The sequence below is a fragment of the Dermacentor andersoni genome, chromosome 7 (genome assembly GCF_023375885.2).
Source record: "Dermacentor andersoni chromosome 7, qqDerAnde1_hic_scaffold, whole genome shotgun sequence".
Lineage (NCBI taxonomy): Eukaryota > Metazoa > Arthropoda > Arachnida > Ixodida > Ixodidae > Dermacentor > Dermacentor andersoni.
In genome coordinates this window covers 131,770,725-131,798,246 of record NC_092820.1, presented here as the reverse complement: position 1 = coordinate 131,798,246, position 27,522 = coordinate 131,770,725, and the positions used below count along the sequence as shown (strand labels likewise).

The following is a 27,522-nucleotide window of genomic DNA, read 5'->3' as shown; positions in this document are numbered from 1 at the left end:
TGTATTGACTTCCCACCATGATTTTTTTTTACTATGTACTCGCAAGTACCATTACATTTCTGCACCATTCCTGCACGGGCCGTGAAGGGCCTGCAGTTTATTCAAATAAAGAAAGAACTAATCAACGTAAGACAGGCTTAGCCAATATACGTGGCTTCGAGAAACGATCGTTGCGAAGCGTTGCGAAACGTGGCCCGTGAACTTCATACGCTGATCAAGCTAGGTAGTCATGATTCTTTTGCCTAGCGCACATCCTCACGGATTCTGCTTTACTTGATGGTTATTGACGAAAGGTTTTGCTTTGCGCTAGTGCTGCGCCTAACTACAAACTTCAGCTGCCTCAGGAGGGAAGCATCGAGAATAGAAGCAACGCTAAGGAAACGTAAGGTCAAGGCAATGTGGCGACTCGAATCGATGAGTAATAGGCATATACAAGGAAGCTCAAGGCTGGAGCCACCTTTCCTACAATATAACTTGGAGGATGCTTAATAGGAAGCTTTATCTCGGGCGCTCCTATCAAAATAAATGTAAAAGGAGAATTCGTTTTTCTCGACAAGCACAGCACAAATTTTCACGAGGGTTGTTGCACTTAAGAGAAAAACTCAAGGCCTAGTGACTGTTGGTTTCGAATTTTTTATTTAGGTCGTAAATCTTTATTACAGACCGGCACAAATTAAACATATTCAGAAAACGAAACTGTCAAGTTTACAACTCTATAACTCAGCAAGCAAAAATGATAGCACAATTATGTGAATTGCATCTGGTAGTACATCTAAAGCGGACAAAATTCATATGGTACGCATGAAGCCAAGAGAATTCAGTAATATGGAAATAAAGCTTTTGCAGAACGCTTGTACACAATGTAACGAATTCACGTAAGATATCAATTGACATATCGAATTTGTCCGCTTTCAATGATCTAATGGATGCCGTTTACAGAACCTCGATATCTGTTCTTGATGGAGAGCTATTAATTTATAAACTTCGTACGTATACCTTTTTCGAACATGCTAGTTCTTTAACATTCTGTTAACAAAATTCACACCCGGAATCGAAATTGCGCTTCCAACATTCACTAGAATTTAACTCTCTCTCTCTCTCTCTCTCTCTCAAATGCAACAAATATCATTAAAATAGGCCTTGGGGTTATCCCAGAAAAGTGCTTTTGTGTTTTACACGTATTTGAATAGGCGGCATCGGAGTAGGATCTGAGCTAAAGCTTCCTCCTGAGTACTGAGGTTCAACAGCGCGAATAAAACAAGGTAACAGCGCTTGTCTGTGGTATTTGTTTCCTCGTGTCCTGTTTTATTCGCGCTGTTCAACCTCAGTTCTAAATATGAACCAACTAGCCCTCATCAAGATCTTACTAATGCAAATTTCCTCTTAAGCTTCGCCTTTAAGAGTGGGACCCGAGAACGTTATCGCGCCCCGTTTGGCGCCGACACCGACACCGGATATCCTGCGACTCGGGGACCGATAGAAAACAATAGTGGGCCGATCTCAGCGGTAGTGCAGGCAGAGCAATGGCTTATGCACCCGTAAGGCAGAGGCTACAAGCAGTTCCTCATGAACGGTTCATACCCCCGTAAGCAAGGGGAAAAGGGGCTTGTGTTTAGTTTCCGCGTAACCGGCATTAGATTTTCTCCTATATTCAAATTATTTTTTCGCAGATTCAAATTACAGTCCGACGCTGTCAAGCCTGTAGGGTGTGTGGGAGTCTGACTTTACGAATTTTTTGACGCCGACTCCGACACGGGATTTCCTACGACACGGAGCCCTTAACGCTATCGCGTTAAAAGGTGTTGTCTTCACCAGGTCCGTGGTAAAGACCTACTTTTTTTGTTTGGTGACTGCAGAGGTGTTGCTTGTTCTGGCGACGTGCGCTGTGCCTCAGCGTTCGCGTTTTGCCTGTACATTTGACTTTGCAAGTAGCGTAGCATGGTGTGCTTGAGTTTCGTAATGCTTTATCCCGGCATTTTTTCTTTAGGTATCTTTCTTTCTTTTTTTCTTTCTTTCTTTCTTTCTTTCTTTCTTTCTTTCTTTCTTTCTTTCTAGATTTTGTTTTAGCAAATAATTGCGTAGGGGAAAAGTTGTCTATGTCTTGTTTTTCTTGCGTTAAGAGGCGTTGCATAATAAGGCATCTGAAGCCCGATTTCTTTCCATTTATGATGCTATGTAAAAACTGTAAAAACTCTTGCAAACTCACCGGCTGCAATTCATAAAGTGCGATATGTGCCGTAAATTAATTAATTAGGACGTTAATTAGGGAATTTTCAATAATTAGTTTAATATGTTTTTAATTTCTCGTGCTACGAATAATACAACTCAAGGACAACAGTTTTCTTATCTGCCTCAGGCGATCCCACACATTAGTAAATCCCCATCTTGAAACTGGTGTAATCCTGAAAATTCATTTCAAGCGGATACTTCTTGCAAACTCACTGACTGAAATTCTTAAATTGCGATACGTGCCGTGAAGTAAATAATTAGCGAGTTAATTAGGGAATCTTGATTGATTCGTTGAATATGTGTTGTAATTTTTCTTCCTCCGAATAATACAGCTCAAGAACAGCTGTGTTATCTGCCCCAGGCGATTAGAAAATTTAGTACAACTTGAAAATAGTCACCCTGTATTTTAGGCGGAAACAAAATCACGCTGCTGCTTCGGTTTAATACCGTGATATTCCTCCTGAAACATAGTCATCAGCGGCCATGTTCAGGATTTGAAAAAACAAAACAAAGCCGTGATACGCTGTCGAAAGAGACTACTCACAGGTAATGAATCAATTTTCAACCTCCATCCCACCGCGGCTAAGCGAAAGGCACAGAAAGAAAGGCGAAGATAACAGGTCAATAAAAAAGAAAGCTGCTCGTAGTCTCCAACGTCCAAGCCCAGGACCAATGCATCTCCTACAGCGACCACAGATGTGTGGTCGCTGTAGCATTGCACCTAAGCAGCAGCCGAGCAGTTTACTTTCAGAGGTCACCAGAATACCTCCCTCTTTAAAGGTACAGACCTTTATCTAGACGTCGCACAGGCTTAACATGAATAGATTATAGAAAATGAGCGCTGTGGAAACGCTAAATAACAGCGTTCGTTTTCTTTTCAATCTTTCTTTACAGCACGCCGCAGTCGACAACGACCGCCTGTGACGTCACCCTTGCTAACCCGTTAAATTTAACCCATCGCGGATGACAAGGCCGCCTTTGACAGAGATAGGTACTTTATCACTGCTTATCTAACTCCTGTACCAAAATATGCAACTCCATCTGTCGGCCTCCTCCTTGATTTTTGCCTAGAAAGAAAGTCCCACACAGAAACTACGTAGGAAAAGTAAGGAGGTTAACCACAACACAAGAAATCGGTTTGCTACCCTACGTCGCAGTGAATACTGCTGAATTACAATTCTTGGTTGCCAGCCTGCTCCTCGCTTTCCCTTTCCTGTGTGGTGCAGATACGTTTTGAAAACAAATAGTTTTTCTTGTTACCCGGAAACCATTGATGAACAAACAATGGCAGTTTATGCAAGCGCGATGACAGACAATGCCAGCATCTCGTAGCTGGCTGTCTGATAGACTGACTCATTGATTCATTCAATCAATCATCAATTCATTGAGCATGGTAAAGAAATTGGGAGCAGAGAAACATTGCAGGTTTCTCCGCAAGGTTAAATCATTTTATTTCTAAAAGGATGATTGATGTAAGGTAAAATAAGTTCTTTCAATTAGGCTCTTCGCTTACCCACAGGATGCCGGCATTTACGATAGCCTAAAAAGCGGCATAAAAAATAAACATACCACTCCGCATTGTCCACTTGACAAAGGAAATTTAGTATGCTCAAACAGTCACTTGTAACTACAAGATTTAGATTTTTTTTAAAGCTAAGCAGACCGGGGACAGTTCCTCGCGACTTGAGCCCGGTTGGATTCTGGTTCCGGGCCTCGTGGTTCAGCCTCGGACGTCGCACAGCGGGTCGCTTGTCTACGCCGCCAGAGCACCAAAATCCTGGTAGCTGGCTTGCGCCATATACCGGGGCGTCGCACTAAGCTGACGAAGCGGACCCACGCCGTCGCCCGTCTCTATGTCACCGAGAGTTGCTTGTTGGGGAGGAGATGAAGTGGGGAGGTCGACGGCAACAAACTGGTGTATCTGAAATGTTTACAACTCGAAATTTTCTCCATGGAAGTGGGAGCACACTCCGCGTCGGAGCCCTTTACATATTTATTGACGCTAAATGTCTCGCGGCGCTTTACATATTGAATGACACTAATTGCCTCTTCAATGGACTCGAGCCCTTTACATATTTATTGACACGAAAGAACTCGCGGCGCTCCGTGCTGCACTTGATTTCATTAAGTAGAAGCCACCACAACAACGGACAGTCTTTAGTGACTCCAAGGCAGCCCTTCATTGCATACGAAGCCCAATGCGCCACGGACCCAATGAACAACTGGCCTCGGAAATTCGGCACATATATCATCAAAGCCATGACAAGGGACACAACATAATCTTTCAGTAGCTTCCAGGACATTGTAACATCAGTGGGAATGATCACGCCGACGAAGCCGCCCGATCTTCACATGAAAGTGGTCAAGGAGTCTTCATTCCGCTTTCACCAACGGACGTTGCGGCTGGGCTGCGATTGATGTCCCGTGATAGTACTTTGCCCCTGTGGTACTCAAATGTTTTCACCATGTGTCGGTTGCGTTCGTTGTCTCCTGACATACGGATGCACCTCCCGCCTGGGTTACCACGGCGTGAACAGACCATGCTCTACCGTCTGTGGCTAGGCGTTGCCTTTACGAACTCACATGCTTTCCTCATTGGAATGGCCAACAGCCCCACGTGCGACACATGCAACATCGACGAGACGTTCGCACATACTACCTGTGTCTGCCCGCAATATAGTGCTCAGAGACAAGTGATGTGCAGAGTAGTGACCCAGTTGGACAATCGTCCACTATCAGAACTAAAAGCTTCAGGCCAATGCTCCGAAAGAACATCCGCGTTGAAGGCCTTACTTGCGTTATTAAGGTTCCTGCGGTCTACGGGGCTTCACGACAAACTCTAAGAATACCGCCCCCTACCACTCTGTAGTGTACGCGCTTTGCTCGTGCTTTTCTGTCTTTCTTTCTATCTCCACCTTCCACTCTGTTTCTCTTTTTATCCCCCTTAACCCTTCCCCATGCGCAGGGTAGCCAACCGGAACTACCTCTGGTTAACCTCCCTGCCTTTCTCTGCATTGTCTCGTCTCTCTCTCTCTCTCTCTCTCTAAATGTCTGAGCACAATATACGTGTCAGAGCACACACCGCGCACAGCACCCAAGATGCGTTTTCGAGCCGTCGTTTTCCCTTGGTCATTAGACTAGGGATTTCGATTACTTTGTCCCGACCAATCATAAGGGCCGAAGTGGTCACAGCGCTCCACCCATAATGTTGCTCTTCAGCTTGCTGTACCCCGCCTCATATGCTGCACCTTCGTCATCGCGTGCAACGCAACCACGAGGCAAACGTGAATATAGAGTCCACTCTGTCCCTGCGGAAGTCGGCGACGTTGGCCCCCTTGCATCAAATATATAGTGTGCTTTCTGTGACGACCAGCTTGTGGCGATTTGAGGAGCCTGGCCTTCAACCGCTTCCAGAGAATGCGGCGGCTGCTTTCACCTCGAAGCGAGCTTCTTTGTTGACACGTAGATACTCAGCCCCGGGCCCATGCACCATCGTCTAGCCGGGTGCTGGTGAAGTGATTCCTTCGTGGGAAGCACGCCAAGAATACCATTGCCTTTCTGGGTAGCAGCGCACAACTTTCAGTTGTGAGCACTCCTGCTTTGGAATACACAAGGAGCACCGTGCGGAACATACGCGCGACCGAGCCCACAAACATTTAGATTTATATCGAGTCTTGGCATCTAATCATGCGGCCAGATAACGTAGTTTCAGTATAGCGCGCAAACTTTAAAAGCCACCGAGCATACGTCTCCGCAGTCGCCTTTCTTCAAGAGAAACAAACATTTTTTAAGTAAGAACAAATTGAAAATGGATGTGTAAAAAAATACGAAAAGAAAAAGAAAGAAGACATGGGAAACGCGGGAAAAAAACCAAGCCATGAAAGTCGTGTTCATGATTTAAGGCGGTTAGTCGACCTGCCTCTTCTCGATCGGGAATGATAGATTGCCCGACGTTAATCGAGTGCCGACGACTCGAAAGTAGAAGAGTTTGTGAAAACTGTCAACTTGATGTTTTTTTTATCGGTGTAACGCAAGAATGTCTTCGAAGTACCCAACCACGCTACAACGTTCGTTTATCTAACAGACTTCATGTTTTTGTTGCTGTTTTTTTTTTCGGTAATGTCAGTCTCTACAAGGCAGTTAGACAGCCATTGACAGGTAGGTTCACGAGAATGTTCTTCAAGTAAAAGCTCGCCACTGATAATCCCCGACTGGGGCTGTGCTCCAGCATCACAATCCATGTGCTGAGAATTTCGTAGCTGCGCCGAATATTGGGGCACACAAAACATCAACCAGAAACAGTTCTGTTTTTTGCGCACGTATTTGTATGAGGTCTTGTGCGTGTGCGTGCGTGGTGTGTTTTTCTGTTTTTGTTTTTATTTATTTATTGTGTGCATCAGATTGCGTATGTTTGCCGTTCTGATGACATCGGTTTTAGCAATCGCTTCAGTAGCAATGTACCGTTCGCAGTCGCGAGGCAGTGGTAGTCTTCTGTTCGAACAAAACGTCCTTGTGGTGTTAGCTGAGGGCGGCGCTGTTAAACTTTAGAGCAAAACTGAATACTTAGATCGTTCTTTCTCTGCCGGAGCAAATAAAAGTGTAAGAGAGGAGATCAGTCAAAAATTTCTCCCAGCACTGTCACATTTAGGTCAGAAACAAAAAGTTGGTGATTTTTACTTGGAGTTATGGATGTTGCGGATTGAAGGGTTGGTTGTCGGATATCATGTATGTAACGTCATGAGCAAAAAAAATGGCAATATTTCTTCATCCACAAGTGGCGCCGACTTGCGGACAAGGTGGCGTGGTGTGGCGAGGCTTGACTCACCACAGGCGTCCCGCCACCGTCGCGGTACCGTTAACGTTGCCGCCGTCCAGGGTTTTCTTTTTCTTTTTTTTTTCTTTTTATTTATTTTTTGTAATAAAAACCGGTGAGGAAACGCTATCTCCTGGCGGACGTCGGTGCCGTGATAGTGACTGGACGGTGCGCGTGATGGCTGTGTAAATAGCGTCTAATGGTACGTTCACACTATAGCGACATAAACGCGCGCGGAAAGCCGCAAGCGATAGACCGCGCCCCGCGAAAACGCCCGAGACGTAACTTTTTCTTGCAGCGGAGTTCTTTTTTTTCTTTTTGGCAGCTTGCCACTCGCCGCCAATCAGGGATACCAATAAAGAGCGGCCGATTAATTCACCTGGTGAACGCTGTAAGGAAGTGTATCTCCCCCTTTCCCTCTCCCAACATCGCTGGTCATATATCCACGCTGATTCCAGCTGATACCGAATCACTCACAAACTGGGGCGGCCGTAGAGATTCATACGATTGCTAGACGGAGCTGTAGCGCTATTGTCTACGTTTGTCTACGTTTGTTTGCTTGACACCAGGGGTATAATCAGGACTCGATGGCAACCAAAGGTCAGTGGGACGCATCGCATTGGGCGCTCACGGGAGGACTACAAATGAAGCTGTGCAGGGTTATATGGGCTGTACAGGTTTTGAAGTGAAGGAAGCTTACCGTAAAATTAATTATGAAGAAGGACTGAGAAACAATGGAAGAAAGTAAATGGGCTGGGAGAGCCTTCAGACATTTGTACAGAAACAAAACATTGATTCACAGTGGAGGAAAAGAACTAGGAAGCTTAGCAGCAAGTATGCGGCGTGTATGGTGAGCCACACAGCAACAAAGAACGTCAAGCGGAAAGTCAGAAAGGGTGAAATAATCTCATAGGTGGCGGCAATGAACGAGAACACTTTCATGAGTAACTACTTAAGAGAAAAAAACAAAATCACGAAAGCAACAATCTATGTTGATAAGGGGGAAGCTTGGGCGAGTTGGTGATTCAATATCGACATGTTTGCACATCGCAAAAGACGAGGACTTAAGGAAGAACACAACACAGGCGCTGACTTCAACTAATCTTTATTTGCGAAATTGCCAGAACTATATACATGAGCAAAAATAATTAAAAAGAACCTTTGCGTTAAGTCACGCGCGAACCCCTATTGCATCTCAGCCAGATACTTGATTTCGTTTTTTGTGAGGGAAATAGACGGCATGCTGATGCAAAGGTCGCCCAGCCGCCGTATCTTGTCAGCCTCTATGATTTCACGTGTAAGTTGTTCTTGGTGTTTGGAAACTGTGACACAGTTTTCTAATTCAGGGTCACAATGCCAGTCTCTGCAGTCAATGCCAAGATGACCTTGCACGGCGGTAGAAACGTTGTTAAAATGCGCTTTCAATCGCTCATTTAAACATCTGCCTGTTTGGCCAGAAAAAGGAATTAAAAAATACGTTGAAAGATATGCGGGAAGAAATGCGTTGACCATACAGGCATATGTTTAAATGAGCGATTGAAAGATAATTTTTACCATTTTCATACCGCCATGCAAGGTCATCTTGGCATTCACTGGAGACTGCCATTGTGACCCTGAATTTGAAAACTGTGGCATAATTTTCAAACACCGAGAATAGCTTACACGTGAAATCTTAGAGGCTGAAAAGATACAGTGGGTGGGCGACCTTTGCTTCAGCATGCCGTCTATTGCCCTCACAAAAAACGAAATCAAGTATTTGGCTGTGATGCAATAGTGGTTCACGTGTGACTTAATGCAAAGGTAATTTTTTATTACTTTTGCTCGTGTATATAGTTCTGGCGAATTCGCAAATAAAGATTAGTTGAAGTCGGCGCCTGTGTTGTGTTCTTCATTCAGTCTTCGTCTTTTGCGCTGTGCAAACATGTCGATAACAATTCATGCTAACTCATTGGAAAGCTCATTACTTTTCGAAGCCAGATCAGGATGCCTTATAACACGCACCTATAAGGCGGGATATAAGAATGGAGAATAAGCATGTGGTTGCTGCGGTAAAGCTAGGGAAACGATGGTGCATGTTTTATTAGAATGTGAAGATGTCGGCCCACCGGTCGATTAAGGCACCACTGGCCTCCTTGAAACTCTTGGGTTCAGCGAGAGCAGGGGCAAAGTAACCATGTCCGCAACTGAGATTAGTAAGAAGTGATTGGAAGTTTTGTGGTAGAAAGGTATAGGGAAGCGTCTAACAATGGAGGCGTACAAGAACAAAGTTCCCAATAGAGGTTCAGAAAATTTGATGATGGTAATTCTTCGTGGTTTTTTTTTAATATGCTTAGGACATCAGACAAAGTAATCACAAGAGGTTGGCGGCGCAACCCAACACCCCGTTCCAAAGGGGATGCTCATAGCCTCCGTCCACCCATCCACGGGAGCTGCAAGTGGAGCAGTTCAGCCAGCATGCCAATGATGGGTGGCACATGGATTTGCCTAAACTTCATCCTACTGCCTTCGTGACTTTACAAAGTCATCATTTTTAAGAAAGTACTGCATTATAAGTAATGAAATAAACATTACTGTTGTTTTCCGACAACAGGATTCAAACACAGAACCTCTAGCACAGAAGTACGAAATAGAAACCATTACGCCACGTATGTATGGACAAGCGGAACCACTGCAATTAGCAGCGATTATGCCACCTTGTAGAGTCTTATTACTCTCTGCATTATAAAAATGCATATACGTTGGTTTGAAATTTAGGCTAATTTAGGCCCAGATAAGGCGTAATTAACAAAGACACGTCTCTAGAGCCAAGCACGAAGATCAGACAAATCCACGCACTACCCATCATTCCCATTATGGCTGAACGATCACAGCGCCGGGGTTCCCTCTAGTAATTGTAGGAAACGCTATGACGGCAGTAAAGACGCCCTCAAGTGTGACGATGACAACGCTGGTGCGTTCAACCGCCTGCGGACTTTTCCGCGCGTTTTCTTTCTTTTTTTCTCGCTGGTGTCCTTTTTTTTTTTTTCGCCGTACCTTAAGGGAGTTCACTATCAACGCGCACTCGCTTGAGGCCCCTCATGACGGGCGCTACGAGCTGTAGGTAAACCCGTTGTCAGTGGTCGGAGTCGCACATGAAACAAACAACTGAAAATTGTGTGATTTCACTTTACTCGCACTGAGTATGCGTCCTCTCCTCTTGCATCGCGTACAGTGCTCCCTCTGCTTGCTGAGGACGCGAAGGGATGGCCAGGCCGACATAGGCCATCGAGGATTTGCCTTTTGATTTCTTGTTTTTACAGAGAAGCTGTCTACGGCTAGGACCTGGGGCGGATTGCGTCCACGCGTAGACCATTAATTTTTCATACGTAGTCCGAACCGGAACGCAGTGCAATACCGGGCCGATTCGCGGCGGAGGAGCAGTTCGCCATTAAGTGGCCCACATACACAGACAGCTTCGCTGGTCACTGTCTTCACAGATTGGAAGGACACCGAGTTTTTAAGCATGAAATGCTTTTAGCTCCCGTTGTCGGCGACTTTCAGGTAACCTTGAGCCAAAAGCCAGAGCCGTTATCCGGGCACGTTTGCGAGAACAAAACGATATCGTCCGGGCAACCAGTCGAAATATACAATAATGCCGTCTCTGTCCTCCATCTCTTTGTACAGGACCGCATTACATAGGTTGCTTAATGCCCAAAGAAGTTAGAACAAATATTGCTTGCGAGTTCTTTATAACCCTAGTTCCTAATATCACTCAAGCTGCAACTTCTACTACGCTGAAGTTTTATTTGTCATTTCCAACAGGCACGTACGCAGGATTTTTTTTCGGGGGGGGGGGGGGGGGGGGGGCAACCCAAGATAACTTTTCTATGCAAATGATGGGGGGGGGAGGTATTTTTATTAGTACAAATGTGAATAATGCCCATCATTCGCCATAAAGACGCGCAAACCCGCAAAAGAGAATTGAAATAACGTGTATCTCACAGGTAAGCCTGTGAGAGATACACCTCTCCTTTACTTGGCAAACAAAGAACCACACCAAATGGACTCGCGCACGCAAGATGCGCAGGAAGAACCTTGCCAAGAACAAGTTAACTAGCGAAAGTGCAAAATAACGATTTCTAGCAGCGGTTTTTGAATTAGCTCTGGAAGAATTATAGAGAAATATACATTTGCAGAACAATCACAGGGGGTTCTTTTGGATCCCTTGTTTACTGCTCTATAGCAGGTGCCAAAACCAACTCGTGTTGTTAATTGGGAAGATGCGTAACGATGCGTGGTCGCCAGTCCCGTACAACAGCGCAGAGCGGAGGACGCTGCGGTTCTAGGCGTACTGCGCCCACCGCAGAAGGTTAGAAAAACACCCACATAAGCATAGCTGAGAAGTGGCTACGTCAGGCGGCTCTATTGATAACTGTAGAAGCGTCATTCAAAACACGCGGAATTATTCTCCCCTTCCGGTGGCGTTTTCTCTACTTCCTTTTTAAATAAATAGATGTTAATCCATAAATATTTTAACAAACAATTTTCGCTTTTCCTCCCTGGTTGGCTGTTGCCTTGGCTTTCTCCCTTACTAGATCGCTTAATATCTCAACTCTTGTGACTTGTTTCCAGTTGCCAATATTGCACGAAAAGTGCTGAACAATTAGGGAAAAGCCAGACGAGATACCGGGTGACAGTCATATTGCTTACGGGTTTAACGGTTATTGCAGAGTCTGTTGATGGACGCTGTTTCGCATTATTTTATTTTCAACCTTATCTAACCAATTTCGCGGGTATATTGTTCCGAGGATCTGTAAGCTTCGCGGCGAGCCGTCACTCGAGGAAATAATAAAGCAAAAGGAAAAGTTAAACGCAACTGGCGTTTTCTCCGGCCACAACTCCTTCCACGAGCATGCAGCTCAGCTGACTACGAACCGAATTCCTTTCCTGGCCCTTGGATTAGTGTAAACAAAAAAGGTTGAACTAACGAAGCAACAGCGATGCGCGTGATCGTTGAATAGATGGTAACATAAAAATTGTGTTGGCCATTTTAAATAATATATTATAATAAACAATAACCTACGCCCTGCCTGCTGCAATAGATGGTGACAGAAAGTGAGAGAGGCAGAATGAAGAGATGCCTGAACCTGCACCACAATAGATGGTGACAAATGAACTCATCTTGAGTTAATCGCGTGGGCACCGAATCGATGAGAAAACTGGCCTCCACACCACAGGACATGCCGATAACTACCGCCGTCCAAAAGGTGTCGAGAAATTGACAACTATTCCACTCTAGGAAGATGGAGTGGCAGCGAAAGCTGACGACAGCTAAAGCTCTCAAACGAAAATCAGTGTTTCACCTCCACCGCGGGTCGGCCTGAAGATAGTGCAATATCGGGCAGATCTGCGGCGGTGGTGAAGCAGGCATTGAGCACCCCCAATGCGTGGGCCGATCCAGAAGGTAGTGCAGCCGGGCCGACGCGCGGCACACGTGAAGTAGGCGTTAAGTACTTCCCATATGTGAGCCGCTCCCGAAGATAGTGCAATACTCGGCTCACCCGCGGCGGAGGTGAAGCAGGCGTTAAGCGCTCCCCATACGTGGTTCCACCCCGAAGATCCCGAAGGACGCGTTGTAGGTTCCCGAGTCCACAGGGGTACGTGCCATCGATCTTAGACTCTTTTTGCACTGTCACCAGGATCGGCCTACATGATGATATTTTCTGTTGACGGACGCCGAAAAACTGGGGAAGTGAATGATATACCGCTTTCGCTTTAAAAGGCAGCAAAATATTGACCGCCGAGTACATTCACTTGTCTGCGCTTTAGGAATGTGTGCGAGGAGTGGTGGCGTGGGCAGATGGGGGGGATACGCCGCTTAATTTCGGGGGGGGGGGGTAGTCCGCCCTCCCCACCCCCTTAGTAAGTGCCTTATTTCCAATAGCGACGTTCAAAAGGCAGGTACAGATCACTATACACTCAGTTGTCATCTTTTGGCGCTGAGCGCTGAACGCCAGCGGCCCGCGAGTTCCGCGGCGAGGGTTTTGCGTCGCCTCGAGAGAGGGCGCCACGCTGCGTGGCGCCTCCTTCAGGTGCTTCTACCTGCTGCGGTGGCTTAACGGTTATGGTGTTGCGCTGCTAAGCACGATGTCGCGGGGTCAAATCCCGGCCGCGCCGACTGCATCTCGACGCAGGGGACATAAAAAAACGCCCGCGTCCCGTACATCGAGGAACGTTATAATCCCCGGTGGTCAAAATTAATCTGGACTCCTCCACTACAGCGTGCCTCAAAATCAAATCGTGGTTTGGGCACGCAACACGACGCAATTAATTCTTCTTCTAGCTAGGCAGTGCGCTCTGCCTTCCTGGCGTCTTTCGCTGCCCGTCGTGCGGCCTTTAGCCGGTTTTCTTCTGCTAACTGGGCAGCGTCCATATGGACCAGTGCACAGTAATACGTGGTGCGGTGTGGTGTGCTGGGGTGCGCCGTTGCAAACATGCACTACACCCATTTTAAGACTGTGGCTAGTATCATCTCCAACCAAGCTCCTTTGCCGGTTGCCATTTCATGCATACATCTACTCTCTATTAAGGGAGAGCCAGCAATTTTTTGAGTATTATGTTTCGAAGATGGGAGCGCCCTTGAGGCAAACACAAGCTTTTGAGACAAGCACGAGCTTGCTTCTCATAGTTACACGACCACAGCCGTAAAGTAAGCTTAGCCTTCTTGTTCTTCCCGTGTCTTCTTTTCCTTGTTTTTTGTGACGCACGACAGTCGAAAGCGAAAAGCCAGACGAGTTCGATACTCTCTGGCATTAGACCGGCATGTGCGCTGTCTCGCCAGAAAAGCGGGCATTCAGTGTGAAATTCAAGCTTTTAGGTTAGCAAAGGCATAAAAGTTCGTGACATATACCCACTTATGATCGTAAGCGATTTTCTTTTATATTTTCCGCTCTTTATCCATTATATCATCGTTCTAGCGTTAGCCTCCTCTTCAGACTAGCAGCGTTTATGGCAGGAGCGATTAAACGATATTCCAAAAGAGAAAATATTTAATGTGGCAAATCAAATGTAGCCTGTGACTACATTGCGATAGTAAGACCGAATATAATAAACCTCCACGCTATAGTAAACGACGGCGCCGGTAAGAATTTAGTTCTGGTGATTCAATGGCCGTTAATTAGTCAATTCTTAATTAGCTAATTGGACAATTAGTGGATTCTTGTTATTAGTCAATTTCGCATTTTAATTTTCTTTTTTGCAAGTAGTGTCCGCCGCTTCGAGTAGACTGGCTCATAAACTAGAATTGAGCTATCTGCCACAGGCAACCTTTAAAAAATCTTGAAAGTGTTCGCTGGAACACCCTGTATATATATATATATATATATATATATATATATATATATATATATATATATATATATATACCGATGGGCCTGAATTTTATTAATCGTATTATAAAAGCCAACAAACAAAGACACCAAGCACATCATAGGGTAAATTATCCATACTTACTAACTGAATTAAAGAAATGAGAAATTGTTGGCAATGAAAGTGGATGAAGAAACAACTGGCCGCAGGTGTGCAATGATCCCACGTCTTCGTATTTCGTGTGCGATGCTCTTGCCCTTTTGCCCTTGTAGAGCATCGCACACGTAATGCGAAGACGTGGCGTCGTTCCCCACCGGCGGAAATGTGTTTTTTCAAGGAATTTCATTGCCGTTAATTTATCACTTCTTTAATTAAATTAGCGCGTAAGGTAATTTCTCCTGTGTTGTCCTTTGTGTTTGTGTTGGGTTCTCATGATACGATATATATATATATATATATATATATATATATATATATATATATATATAGATATATATATATATCCTACCAGCCTCGTAGGCCGGCAGAGTAACCCGACTTGTCTATTAGCTTGGATCACTACGTGTGTGCTCGTGGTCATGACGCCACCGCTGTCGTTCCTTTGTCGTCATTCCAGCTGCGTCGGGCGACTCTCGTCATGCCGTTGCCGTCGCGCCATTGCCGTCAAGAGGTCGTGGCCATCCAGGTGTCGCCATGTCATCGTGGCCACGCTGTCACCGGGCCATCGTCACCATTTGAAAAAAAAAACGTATTTCAGTTGTTGTCGTGCCGTCGTCGTTTCGTCGAAGTAATTATTCCTTCGTCATTCCAGCGTAATCACGCTGCGGTGATTCAGTTAGGCCACCTCAGTCATCGCGTCGGCGTCATATGGTCGTGGGCCATGCATGTGTTGTCACGACGTCGTCGCGATGGCATCCTGGCCGTTCCATCGTCACCTAAGGTTCGTTATCCCATTCTCGTCACGCCGTCGTCTTCACACAGTCGTCGTCGTACGGTCGTCATCCTGACATTGTCGTCACACACTTGGCTTAGCATTGTCCCGATTCCGTCGTGGTCACGCGGTCGTCCTTACACCATAGTCACCATTTCAGAATCACCACTGTACCATGCCGTCGTCGTCATACCGCCTTCGTCGTTCCATTGACGTCGTTCTTTCTTTGTCATTGCAGCGTCGTCATACGGTCGTCGTCATGTAATCAGGGTGTCATGGCGACCCTAGCGACAGAGTGTCACAGCAAAGTGGCCCAATCCCGGAGACAGTGTATGTCACATATAGCCGAGGCGATTAATATCTCAGAACGGCCTTTACACATTCTAAACGAAGGTAGCACCAACAATGCGCCCTGTCGCTACATTGCTTGAACGCTAATCACATTAACTTCGACAGTCGTGGCGAGATGGGTTGTGCCGGAATTTCTCGCTTCACCTGCCTCTGAACGCGGCCATCGGGAATCGAACACGTGACCGTGTGCTCAGCAGCAAGAATTTCATAGCCTCTGAGCCCACATGGCCTGTGTTAACTCATAACTCGTACTAACTCGTAACACTCAGCTTAAGCGGCTTTTGTACATTACCTTCCGCGATATCGCATGGCGGTGAAGCTCTATTTTGTTTAGATTCTTTCAGCTGTAATCTAAAATTCATGTACTAATGAATTTTGAAATTTTGGTAAATGTATCGTGCCGCGAAGCTATTTTGGATGGCGTATACTTCGGAATGTTAAACGCAGCAAATTTGCAGCAGGCGTTTGCTGTTTCTTTTCGGTACAAGTCACGAGGTGGACCTTAACAGCATCTCTCATCTCGCATTTCCCATGCGCGCTTCCAAGAAAAAAGCCGTCCTTTCAGCTACAGGGAGTGCGAAGAGAAGCACAGGCACACAATTTAGATGGCAAACACGTTTCTCAGATCGTGACGCATCTCTTCATATTGTTCCTTGCTGCGTAAGCATCATGGCAGGTTTGACGCGCTCGTGCAGCTGGCTGTGGCTACGTACGCAGCCCACAATGCGCGAGCTTTCCTCTTTTCTCGGAACGACGGCTGGTCTGGAGCACGTGCGTGAGCTCCGGTTCGGCCGTGTCAGAACACACAGCCGGCTTTGAATACGTTGGCGCTCTCGTCCCTCTCCGATCGACCAATGTACAGCTGTAGCCTGTGCCGTCACGACGTGAAAAGGAGCGATCCAAACAGCTCGGAGAGAAGCGGGGGATCGTTTTTCATTTCTACGCGATAGCTTTAAGGGCACCGTGCCGCAGAAAATCCGGCGACGGCTTTCCCGCCCATACTCAGGCCCTCCATGTGGCGCAAGGAAGTTACTGAACTAACTGTATTTCTCAAGCTAACATACGCAGTAAAATGGTAAAGTACGACTTGCGCAAAACCTACAAATATGATAGCTCTTGGATTGTAATTGGAATATACAAGAAAACATAATTCTAATACGCGATAACTCAAAGAAAGCCCTTTTCCAGCCTTTCTACTTTCGTGGACCGGCGACGGCGTCCGTCATTTGCGCGCGCCGGTGCGTAAATATCTCGGAGTCCACAGAGCGACGCGCCCGCTTCGTTGAAACACTTCCACATGGTGCTCGCCTCCACCGCATCGCGGCCCACGCAAGAGACCGTGTTTCTACCTCAAAGACCGCCTTCGTGCATAGTGTTCGCCGCGCGCGCTTCCCGCTAAGCATTACGGTTACATATGCTGCAGTCGCCGGGAAGCATGAGAAGCATTCAGGGATCTTTTGATGCTATCGCGTTCCGCTCTTAAAGGGGAAGCTTAAGCGCCCTCCAAATTTTTCTTTGTATGTTTTTTTTTTCTTTCTCTCTCTCTCTCTCATTCCTGTATCTTCTTTTATTTTATTTTTTTGCAGCAGAGCAATTATTATACGCTAGGTTCTGGAGGTTAGTATGCGTAGGCAAAAAAGATGGCGGCCACCCTAGAGCTAAAAGAGCTAAAGCGTAAGGCAAAAGCCTATCGCCGGGTATGCCCCAGCCGTGTTTAATCGCGAGAAGTGTCAGAACGTATTGTGATAAAACAAAAATGTTGCAATAAAGAAAGGAAAACCGGAATAAACACTGTTTAGTATTGATCGCGGTTTGAAATCACGCTTTATATAGGCGAATCACGTCACCTTACCTTAGGTTCCTCCCATCCGTGCAATGGGTAGGCCGCGTGCGCTGAGGACTGCGGAAGACTAGCGCGCCTACGAAGATCACCATCGTGAACAGAAGCGGGAATAGGGAGCTTTAGTTTAGGGGACGCAAGCGGCTTGCGCACGCAAGAACTAGGGGTGCCGGTACTGCGCATGCGCGGACACATACGTAGGGGCGTGCGCATGCTTAGTACCGTCGCCCCTAGTTCTTGGGTACGCAACACGCTTACGTCCCCTAAACTAAAACTCTCTGATGTGTGCGGCGACGACGGGCGGCACGTAATACGGACGAAGGTCGTGCCGCAAGCGCCAAGCGTACGCCCGTTTGTGGCATGGATGGATGGATGGATTTTATGAGAGTCCCCTTTGGAACGGCGCGGTGGGTCGCGCCCCCAAGCTCTTGCTATTATACTGCCTAATGTCCTACCTAGGTTAAACAATAAAAAAGAGAGAAAAAAAACCCTATGAACTCCCACAACCAAATTTTCTGATCCACTATTGCGAACTGTGTTTTTGTACGTCTCCGTTTTTTGTCGTTTCCCTACTTTTCTTCCACCAATCCTCCAATCGCGACAAATTCGACTTCGCCCTGCCACCTGCTAGCCACCTGGCTAGCTCAGATGGTACAGCGGCTGCCCCGGGAAGGTGGTGGTCCCGATTTCGAGTCCCGTACCAAGACGAATTTTTCTTCAACTCCGAGGCTTTCTTTCGAGGAACGCGCATGAGTTTCCTTTGTAGCACTTCGCTACGTTTGGGTGGACGTCTCATTTCCCCTTATTAACTTTACAGCAGTATTTGGAAATTCCGTTAACTTTCACCCTGAAGTCAATAGATTGTGCAGAAAGAGTCTCTGGACTTATGACTTCGTATAATCTTTGTTTCCACTAATGCTTGCAGACTTTTACAAACGGCCAGCCCAGTTTTCTTTGAAGCACAATAAAGCAAATGACATTAAGCATAAGTCCCTTTTTACACCGGTAGTGTATAGCATCTATGGAGCCAAAAGAACTAGTTTTCTTTTTTTTTTAGGGAGGGTGTTCCGCCTTCCTAAAAAAATAATTCTTTTTTTTTTTTAACTTGAGAAAAAACCAGTCCAGCGCGTTCGGTTGGGGAAGTCGTGGAAAATCAACCTCCTATTCTAATTCATTTCTGTGAGGGAGGCGCTCGGCTACGATTGGTCCAACGGAGTGGCAGTAACATGGAGATTTTCTTTTTTATACTTACGATTTTTTTTTTACCTATGTCCCTGTTTCTTATTTTTGGGAATCCATGCACGATTCTAATGTTCCTCTGCCCATAGCGTCACAAGCACAATTAAAAACAGTAGAGCGATCGTCACAAATATTTTATATACCTGGTGTTTCATTTATTTCTTCTTTATTTATTTATTTTTACTTCGCGCAACTTTTTAATCACTTTGCGCCGTTCTGTCTTTTCGTGTAAATTACCTGAAGAGGCGGACTTGCGCAACGAATCAGTGTCCATGTGCACAGTATGATAAGTTAGCTAATTACCGTTTCAATTAATTATTTTACTGCATGTGTTCTAATATCGGCATTGAAGCTTAGCAACCAGGAGCCCATGTCTGCTTAGTAGAAATCTTAAGACTATTGCGCCAGTTTTAAGATATGCGTCTCCAAAGTCGTCTAAGAAATGAAGTGGCGTTTTATTGTTCCCCCGTACTTATTTACGCATGCTTTCGGGAAATTGCTAGCGGAAGCGGCAGCCTATTTCACAGCACACATCAAGGCAAGCTATCTCAAAACTAAGTGTCGAGACTACGTAGGACGTACGCGCGAAGCATAAAGTTCAGTGCCCTAAAAGGGGCGGCGGAACGGCGGATCCGTAAGGAGAACCCTGTTAGGCAACCGCATCGCGCGAAGCTTCGTAGAATGTATGTAAAGTTCACAAGAATCGGCCTTCTAAACGCCGAAATCAATAACGTTATTGTGACAAGTGCCTCGACAGTTTTAAGGCAAAGGTTAATATAAAAAATCATGAGCCATCCCACTCTGTGAAGGAGCATGACTAGCGAAGCTGTTTTGCACACGACACAGAGGTGACACGGAATTTTGAACAAATGTGCGAATTCATTTGCCTTGATTTCTATATACATTCGCGTGGACGACGGGACTGCCGCCTCGAGGAGCCGGAGGAAACTAGACACACGTGACGTTTGGATGGGACGGCTACCACGGGAGAGTGGAAGGAAAGGAAAGGAGATACGCGAGCGCGTGGAACGCCGACAAAGAGAGGGCGGTGCGAACGCAGACATGGCCGACGCGGGTCAATGTGTGGTATCTGCTCTGATCAGCTTAATATGTGATGCGGGTTCTATTTGGATGTAAGATATTAAACTTATTTTGCAAGTTGGCGGAGTGCATGAAGCCTTCCTCACCTCTACCGCGGATCGGCCCGGTATTGCACTGTCTCCAGGATCGGCCCACGGTTCTTGCGCCCGCGGAACGAAAATGCACATAGCCCTAGTCATAAGCAGCTTCGCTGTAAAACTAAAAAGCGAATTGGGCAACTTTCAGCGGTGGCGTTCCAAAATAATACTGCATCTTTACAACTTTTGAGATGGGCTTCAAAGGACTCTAAAAATAGAAGAGCTCATTTTGAATCAGCATACCATCCAGTACTTGACTGCACCCCACGTTCTTTTTTTTTTGTCTGGTTGGAGTAAATAACGTATGGAAGACGCCCATGCTGGGTCGAAGCACTGAACCCAATTTTTCGTTGAAATTTCAGTATGCTCAGGCGATTGGTCACTTGGAGGATATATACGCATGACTTAACACAGTTTCAAACGGACTGGTACCACCTCTTGATAAGTTGCTTGTGGTTGCCACTTCTGAAAGTGCAAAACTACTTGTAGTTTTTGTGTGGTGCATGGTGTGCACAGCATGATTTATGGGTCTTTCATAGGCCATGAATACGAGATATGTTGGCTATCTAGCGCTGGCATGTTTCTCACGTGCAGTGCGTTTGTCGCGTATACATGATGCAATAGATACCTTGTACGAAAAAAAAAATAATCGGTGGCATTGAGGTAACGTATCTTCTTGTCACGCTGTGGTCCAGGGTACGATTCCTCGTTAAAGCCTGATTTTTTTTTCGTGGTTTTTATCAGTTTTTTCTTTCCTCTTTCTCTCTTTATTTTCGACAGCGTCTTTGAGGTGCCGAAAACATTTTCGCCATTTGAATCGGGTAATGTCAAGTGCGAGCAAGCAAGAAGTCCTCACGGCCACTCGACAGCCACATCTGATGAACCATCGGGTCATATGAATAAATGCGTTTATTGCTCTTTTTGTACGATACATTTATTCCGCTGTTTTTACATGCGTTCTGCAGTACATGTGATAACATCGCGATTAACTTACTTAAACGCGTGACCCGGCGGTCCGCCGCCTGCGGTAGTCCGGCAGCAAAGGATGACGTCTTGCTTTCTGAAATGTAAGTGGAGAAACCGCTTAAGCCACTTCAAGCAAACTGCCACCATAGAGTTTCTCACTATATTACCTAGAGGGAAATCTGGCGCTGCTGCGCTGTGGTATGCATGGGAATGCCGGTATACTGTGACTTCGGATTGGCATCGTTCTCGGAGAGCCAGGCAAGCCCCGTTCCGTCTGTCACAATTATTCATTTTCTACTAAAACTGCACGTAAAAAACTGTTTAAGCTTTATTATTGAGAACTTGTGATTTCATGTACCATTATATGATACGTAAAAAGTATCAGCGGGCCGCTAAAGTTGGAGGACAGACGACACGATTCGCACTCGCTTTGAAACAGTTTGTCGTCTGTCCTTGCTTTTCTTCCCTTCGTCATGCATTGTAGGTGAGTAAAGATGCAATTTGCGTGAATAAAAGCATGCTATGAATATTTTATTTTAAGAAAGCGTTATTTGTGTAGCCTTATATCCGCGTTTTAGATGAAGCCTCTTACGACACAAGCCAACACAAGCCTCGCAGACACATATACCGTCATTCCCATGACGGCACAGCGCCCCTTAGGAAACTCCCATAGACAGTGGCTCGAGATTTTCCTCTAGGTGTGATAGTGAGAAACTCTATGACTGCCACTGACAAAAAGAAAAGAAACAAAAGAACAAGAAAAAAAAAGGTGCGTGAATCGATATCAAACCAAGGAAATACTCGGCGTAATAATCGGAGATTTTACCGCAGCGCTAACAGAACGGTCGACTTTATAAAGTTCATGTACTTGTATAGTTAACGACTGACTACAAAATGTTCAGCGTTTCTCCGCGTGATTTTTTATTTATTTTCCATGCTTCTATAAAAAAACCATTCTTGTGGGCTTTAAGTACGCTCTACTGTATAACATCTTACCTGTATTGTATTGAACACAAACAGCCACAGTCTTTTTGATTAGAAAAGTGAGACCCCAGCCGCGTGGGCGCTGAATACCGCCGAAGTGAACAACCGCACGTGTATTCTCGATCACGTTTACGTAGAATTCAAATTGTACGGCATTCACTACTTTAGGCAGAAGAAGAAGCAATGTTGTAGAAGAGTCTATATTTTGCGGGCACTGCCGAACATGATTTTAGGCTCAGGCAGAACGACGACTTCATATACGACGCCGTGACTATACAGCTACCCAATTTTTCAGGTTTTTATGAGTGGTTTGGCTAGAGGTATACGATTAAAGCAAACGTCGGAACTACTTCCACAAAGGCACTTGCCGGATCCGTCTAAGGTGCAGGCTGTGCAGGAAGTTGGAGGGAGACGTCGGACGTACCTTTAGCCAAAGCCACCTCAGGGTTAGTCCTAGTCCTATGACTTCTGCTAACAAAACATGACTTCACGGCGACTCGACTTCAATTTCGCAATTGGGACATGTTCCATAGCGTTGTTAAGTAAAAAAATTCAACCTCTCTTAACTAGCTTCCTGGATATTGCAAATTATATACAGGCAGTTGAGAGAGAGAGAGCAAATGATAAAGGAAAGGTAGGGAGGTTAACCAGGACTGAGCCCGGTTGGCTACCCTACACTGGGGAAAGGGAAAAGGGGACGGAAAGATTAAAAGAAGAAGAGAAAGTCTACTGGGTATATCGTTCGGTCACTCAGTCCGGATCACAGACGCTGACTCAATCCAGTAGCCTTCAAATATCGCAGCAGAGCTTTTGTGGCCTTTTGTAGCTGCGATATGCGAGGCCATGGTCCCAAGATCTTCTTCAAGGTGAACGGTGTTCTATCTAGCTGATTGAGAGCTGTGCAGAGGTCATGTCTTTCGTTTTGAAAAGATGGGCAGTAGCACAGTAGATGTTCTATAGTTTCCTCGGCACCGCAGGCATTACAGTCGGCGCTATCAGTCATTCCAATCAAAAACATATATGCATTGGTGAATGCGACGCCCAAGCGTAAGCGGCACAGCATTGTTTCTTCATTTCGCAGAAGCCCTGGTAACAGCCGCAGTTGCATAGAGGGATCGAGGGAATGCAATCGTTCTTGGGTGAATTCAGGTGTGTGCCACTTCTCTAATGTCATACGGTGTGCTACTTTGCTTAGGTGCTGGGCTGCGTCGGTCCGCGATAAAGGTACAGAAACAAGGGTTGCTGCTTCATGTGCTTTCCTAGCAGCTTCGTCAGCGAGGTCGTGCCTATTGAAGTAATGCAAGTGAAAATGCGGAGCTTTTGTCACAGCCTCGCAGGCGACGTTTAAAATATCTGGTGGCGAAAGAATAACAAAAACAGCTGTTTATCACGTTCGTACATGCAGCGGTGTGCGTAGTCATGAGCGCCCTGTTCGTCTTGTTATGGTGATTATGCGGTGCGATTCGTGATTATGTCGTATGATTGTGCCGCTGTGTACACGTGATCCCTCATTCCTCCTCACGCCGACGCTAGCGCCACCTTTTACAGTGGTGGAGCTCGCCCCCAATAGCGCATAGTAACAAAGTTTGTGCAGTGGATTCAGTGGCCGCCTTTTTCCCGCTCGTCTAAGAAATATCATTTCGCCCCTTCTTGAAATTCAGAAGAGACGTAGCGCTACTTGATAAGGTCAGTTTTAGGGCTGAGTGGCATTTCGTTGAATTACTAAGAACCGAACATTTTGCTTGGTGTCATTGTTCTTTTTCTTTGCAAGCAGATTGAAAGTTAACATAGCACCTGTCTGCGGCTCCAAGTAGAGCTGCTGATTTCTGCTGTTGTCGTTTATTTCACGATGAGATCCTGAAAACGTGGGTCACCGAAGGGCCGACTTTAGGCCACACAGTAAGCGTAAACCTTAGCGGCAACTGCACTCTTGTTCTGTTTCCCCGAGCAAATGTGAAGCATTGTACTTCGCGCTGAACCTACGACACTCTAAAGTATCTCAAGTTCACCCCGTATTTTGGTATGGTGTTCGGGAAAACTGCCATCAGTGACTGGATCAGAGTGCAGACGGCCATATTTGCGAGGCTGATCACGGCGCCATTATCTGTCACATATATATTTTGTTAATGCAACCTAGCTTCTTAAGACCGTGTGGGGTAGATAGCACAATTCTGTACCTTGAGCTGGATTACAAGAACAGGCAAACGTAATTTCAAGAAGAAAATCAAATGCATAATCAGCTACTCATTCAAATTTTACAAAATAAGATTTTACTAGTTACTACAGAATGCCTATTGCAATTGACGAACTGTAGCATGCGAGTTCGCAAGGCCTACCCATTTGAAAATATTTCTGAGAATGACATCATTCTCAGGATATGCGTTCCCAAAGTCTGCACCGAAATGCATTGGTGTTGCAGTTGTATTTGTCCTGCAATGCGTAAAAAAGGCGTCTTGTTTAAAAGAGTGAAAGGATCAGCAACGACAGTGCATTTTGTAAGTTGTGCAAGTTTTACGACGCTTATAACTGGGGATATAGATTCGAAATTCGCTCCAAACGGTTGTATATTGAAACCCACTCACTTCGATTGGTGAATTTCAATGCCAGCCCTGAAATAATGAATTAAAACATTCAGCAGCGAAGTGTTAATTTTTTAGGCGGGCCTGTGGATTTCTTTTTGAAATAACTGGCCTCCCTCTTCGGGCAATTCAACTCAGGGGCTTTAATTGTGTGGTCTACAATATTTAAAAATAATTTATCTCCAAAGAAAACACCTAGAATAGCTGCCTCAGGACGTGCTGTATTTACCTCACTGTGGCCCAACGTCCTACGTCAAAATGTTAATTTAAACGCGGGAAAAATAAAACTAGTCATAAGAGCGTTTGTGGTACGATAAGTTTCAGTTTTGAGTAGCTCCGAATGCCATTACCAAATAATTAATTAGTATGGCAAAAAAAGAGAGACAAAAGAAAGGCGAAAGGCAGGGAGGTTAACCAGATGGGTAAATCCGTCTTGCTACCCTACGCTAGGTTTAGAGGGGAGGGGGAGGTAAAGTGATAATAAAGTATAGATAAAGAAAGAAAGGAGCATAGACATACAACCACAGTCAAATACTGTCACCGTATAGTGTCACCACACAGCGCAGTAGCACTCGCAGCACTATAAACATCTTTTCGGGCTACAGCTGCTTGTCCAATTCTGTTGCCCTTAAAAACTGCAACAGTGCCCCCGTCGCCCTCCACTGCGATGGCTCGTGATGTCAGCATTCTAAAATAAGCTCCTCTGTTAGAGGTCTTTGGTCAAAGCTCGCTATCGCGATTGCGAGCGATCGTCTCTCTAAATTGTAGCGAGGGCAGTCACAGAGAATTTGTTGAAGAGTCTCCTCGCTACCACAGTCATCACAGGAGGCATCGTCGGCCCATCCGATCCGGAATGCAAAAAACTTTGTAAAGGCCACCTCTAGCCGTAAATAATGTTTTAATGTGATTACTGCATTTTTTTCTTGTTTTTCTAATGAATGTTCTCTCTATGGTCACTAATGATGGTGAGTAGGTTGCTCTAACTTTTACAGTTGAGAAATCGTTTAGTCTTTCTGGCAATTATATAATGTAGTATATAGATATTATTAGGTATCTACAGTTTTCCACAATGAAACCATGCCTAAATGATCTACATAACAGCAACGAATTTCTGGCTGTTACAAATAGATACAAATATGAACTCCGTGCTGTCATTTGGTCAAGCGGCATCGATGCAGTGAGTGACCAGGACTATTCAGCTTATACAAGCGAAACGCACAGTTGTTTATATTTTATAGCAAAGGCATTTTGCAAATTTGGCGTTTTCTTATGTTCCACAACCACCCGCTTCGCGAGTGCCAGAATCCTGCTATATCGAGTGTGATACTCGCACCACTGAGCTTTTTTTTCCGTGCGGTGCTAAATCAGTCTCGCTTTGCATTCGTCGCGCCCTTTTTTTTTTTCTTTACTTCCTTTTTTGATTTCTTTTTTCAAAACGTGCACTGTGGCGTCTGGCGCAAGCAAGCTTTGACGTCAAGGCTCCAGGTCACAGGAACCGATAGTCGGTCTGCATTGACGCAGTCACAGTGCAGTGAGTCACATTCAACTGGCTCCTTGTGCCAGCACCGTGACTTTTCAGGTGTAACACGAGGTGCCTCTCGGAAATCCAATTTTTATTTTATTTTTTATTTTGCTGGAACTAAATATTCAATGTAAAGAGCTATCCGGGCTTTCTTTTCTTTTTTAATGTTGGCACGTTTCTGGGCTCTTCGGTTCGAATCGCTAAAGTATAGAGGCTAGTCGGCTGTAGGTGTTTAGGTGAAATCTGCCACTGTGCCACAGGAAGTGGGTCACATGACACCTGAACAAGCGCGCTTGTCGAGGCGCCTTGTGTGTCCTTTCCGTCGTACGTTCTTGTGACACAGAGGCGCGTTTCACGTCAACTATCAGCATACAGGGTAGAAACTTGGGGCTCGTAAGTGGAGCGCAATTCAAGCCTTCTGAGACCAGCCCTTTGAGGAAATACACCGAGCCGGACATTCACGCGCACATTGCGTTGTGCGTGTCGTACTCCGCTACGTATTTCGTCTTAGCGCTCGTCTTCCAGAATTTGAGCTATGATAAAACCTAAACGTGCATATTGAAACACGCGCGCACTTTGCAAAAGCGAAGTGGTTTGTATGAGACGTGCTATTCAACAGGTCCATCTTCACTAGAAGTGTCGGTCTGTGTGTGTGTGGGGGGGGGGGGGGGGGGGGGTACACTCGGCACTTACAAGAACTGCAACTGTGGTGCGCGCCTCTTCTTCGAGTAGTCCGCCTGAAGAATCAATCTCCTTAAACTTTTTTCTAAGAAGCCTATAAATTTAGTGCTTTTTGAGCAGTCCCTAGATTTTTTTTATAAAATTGATTGTTCTTTTTATTTATTGAATGTTTTTTAAGGACAGGTTGGTGCCTATGTGTGGCGCCGGCTGCTCATCTTCTCTTACGTGATAGTTATCGTCGGACAGTTGTGAAGAATCACCAACCAAACTGAACTAATAAACACATGAACAAACATTCACGTACTAAGTCTCAGTATCGCGATATCAATAAATGTTCCCGCAACGGAAGAGTTCCCATAGCATAAATACCCACAAAACCGAAATGTTCACACGCAACACATGAGTTCACACAGCATAACTGTTCACAAGACCAAGATGTTCACTCAGAAGGTGCTCGGCACTTGAATGCCGCACTCTCCATGCAACAAATACAAATGCTACGTGAACACGAAGACACAATGAACATGTAATTAAGGGTGCCCGCTAATGATAACAATGCCAGAAATAACTGCTGTATGGCTTAGTATTTTTGTGATATTTTTGATTCCTCCGAAAATTTGGTTTGAAGTTTTTCTGTTGGCCATCGACCTAACATTTTTCCTTAGGATAGTGGCCTTTTATCCAAGCCATGTGGTATTTTCGAAAGGTCCTTGCGGGGGGCATCATGATTTTTACAGTATAGAAGAAAGTGTTCTAGATCCTCTTCAGCCATTTCACATGAGCTGTTATTTTTTATTTTCCTATACAGGAAGCTTTTGACATAGGCAGTGCCTATATCCGAAGCCTGTGAACTGTTGTTCCA

General features: G+C 45.5%; 1 long non-coding RNA gene and 1 pseudogene across 1 annotated transcript in view; both read left to right on the top strand.

Annotated features, from left to right (window-relative positions):
• Nucleotides 1–20,850, top strand: part of LOC140219506 (uncharacterized) — a 78,480-nt gene extending 57,630 nt beyond the window's left edge. Inside the window, exon 2 of the long non-coding RNA XR_011895826.1 lies at nt 20,709–20,850. This is a non-coding gene — a long non-coding RNA (uncharacterized lncRNA). The remainder of the gene's footprint in view (nt 1–20,708) is intronic.
• LOC126535025 (U2 spliceosomal RNA) lies at nt 19,813–19,991 on the top strand (annotated as a pseudogene).
• Nucleotides 20,851–27,522: the final 6,672 nt, after the last annotated feature.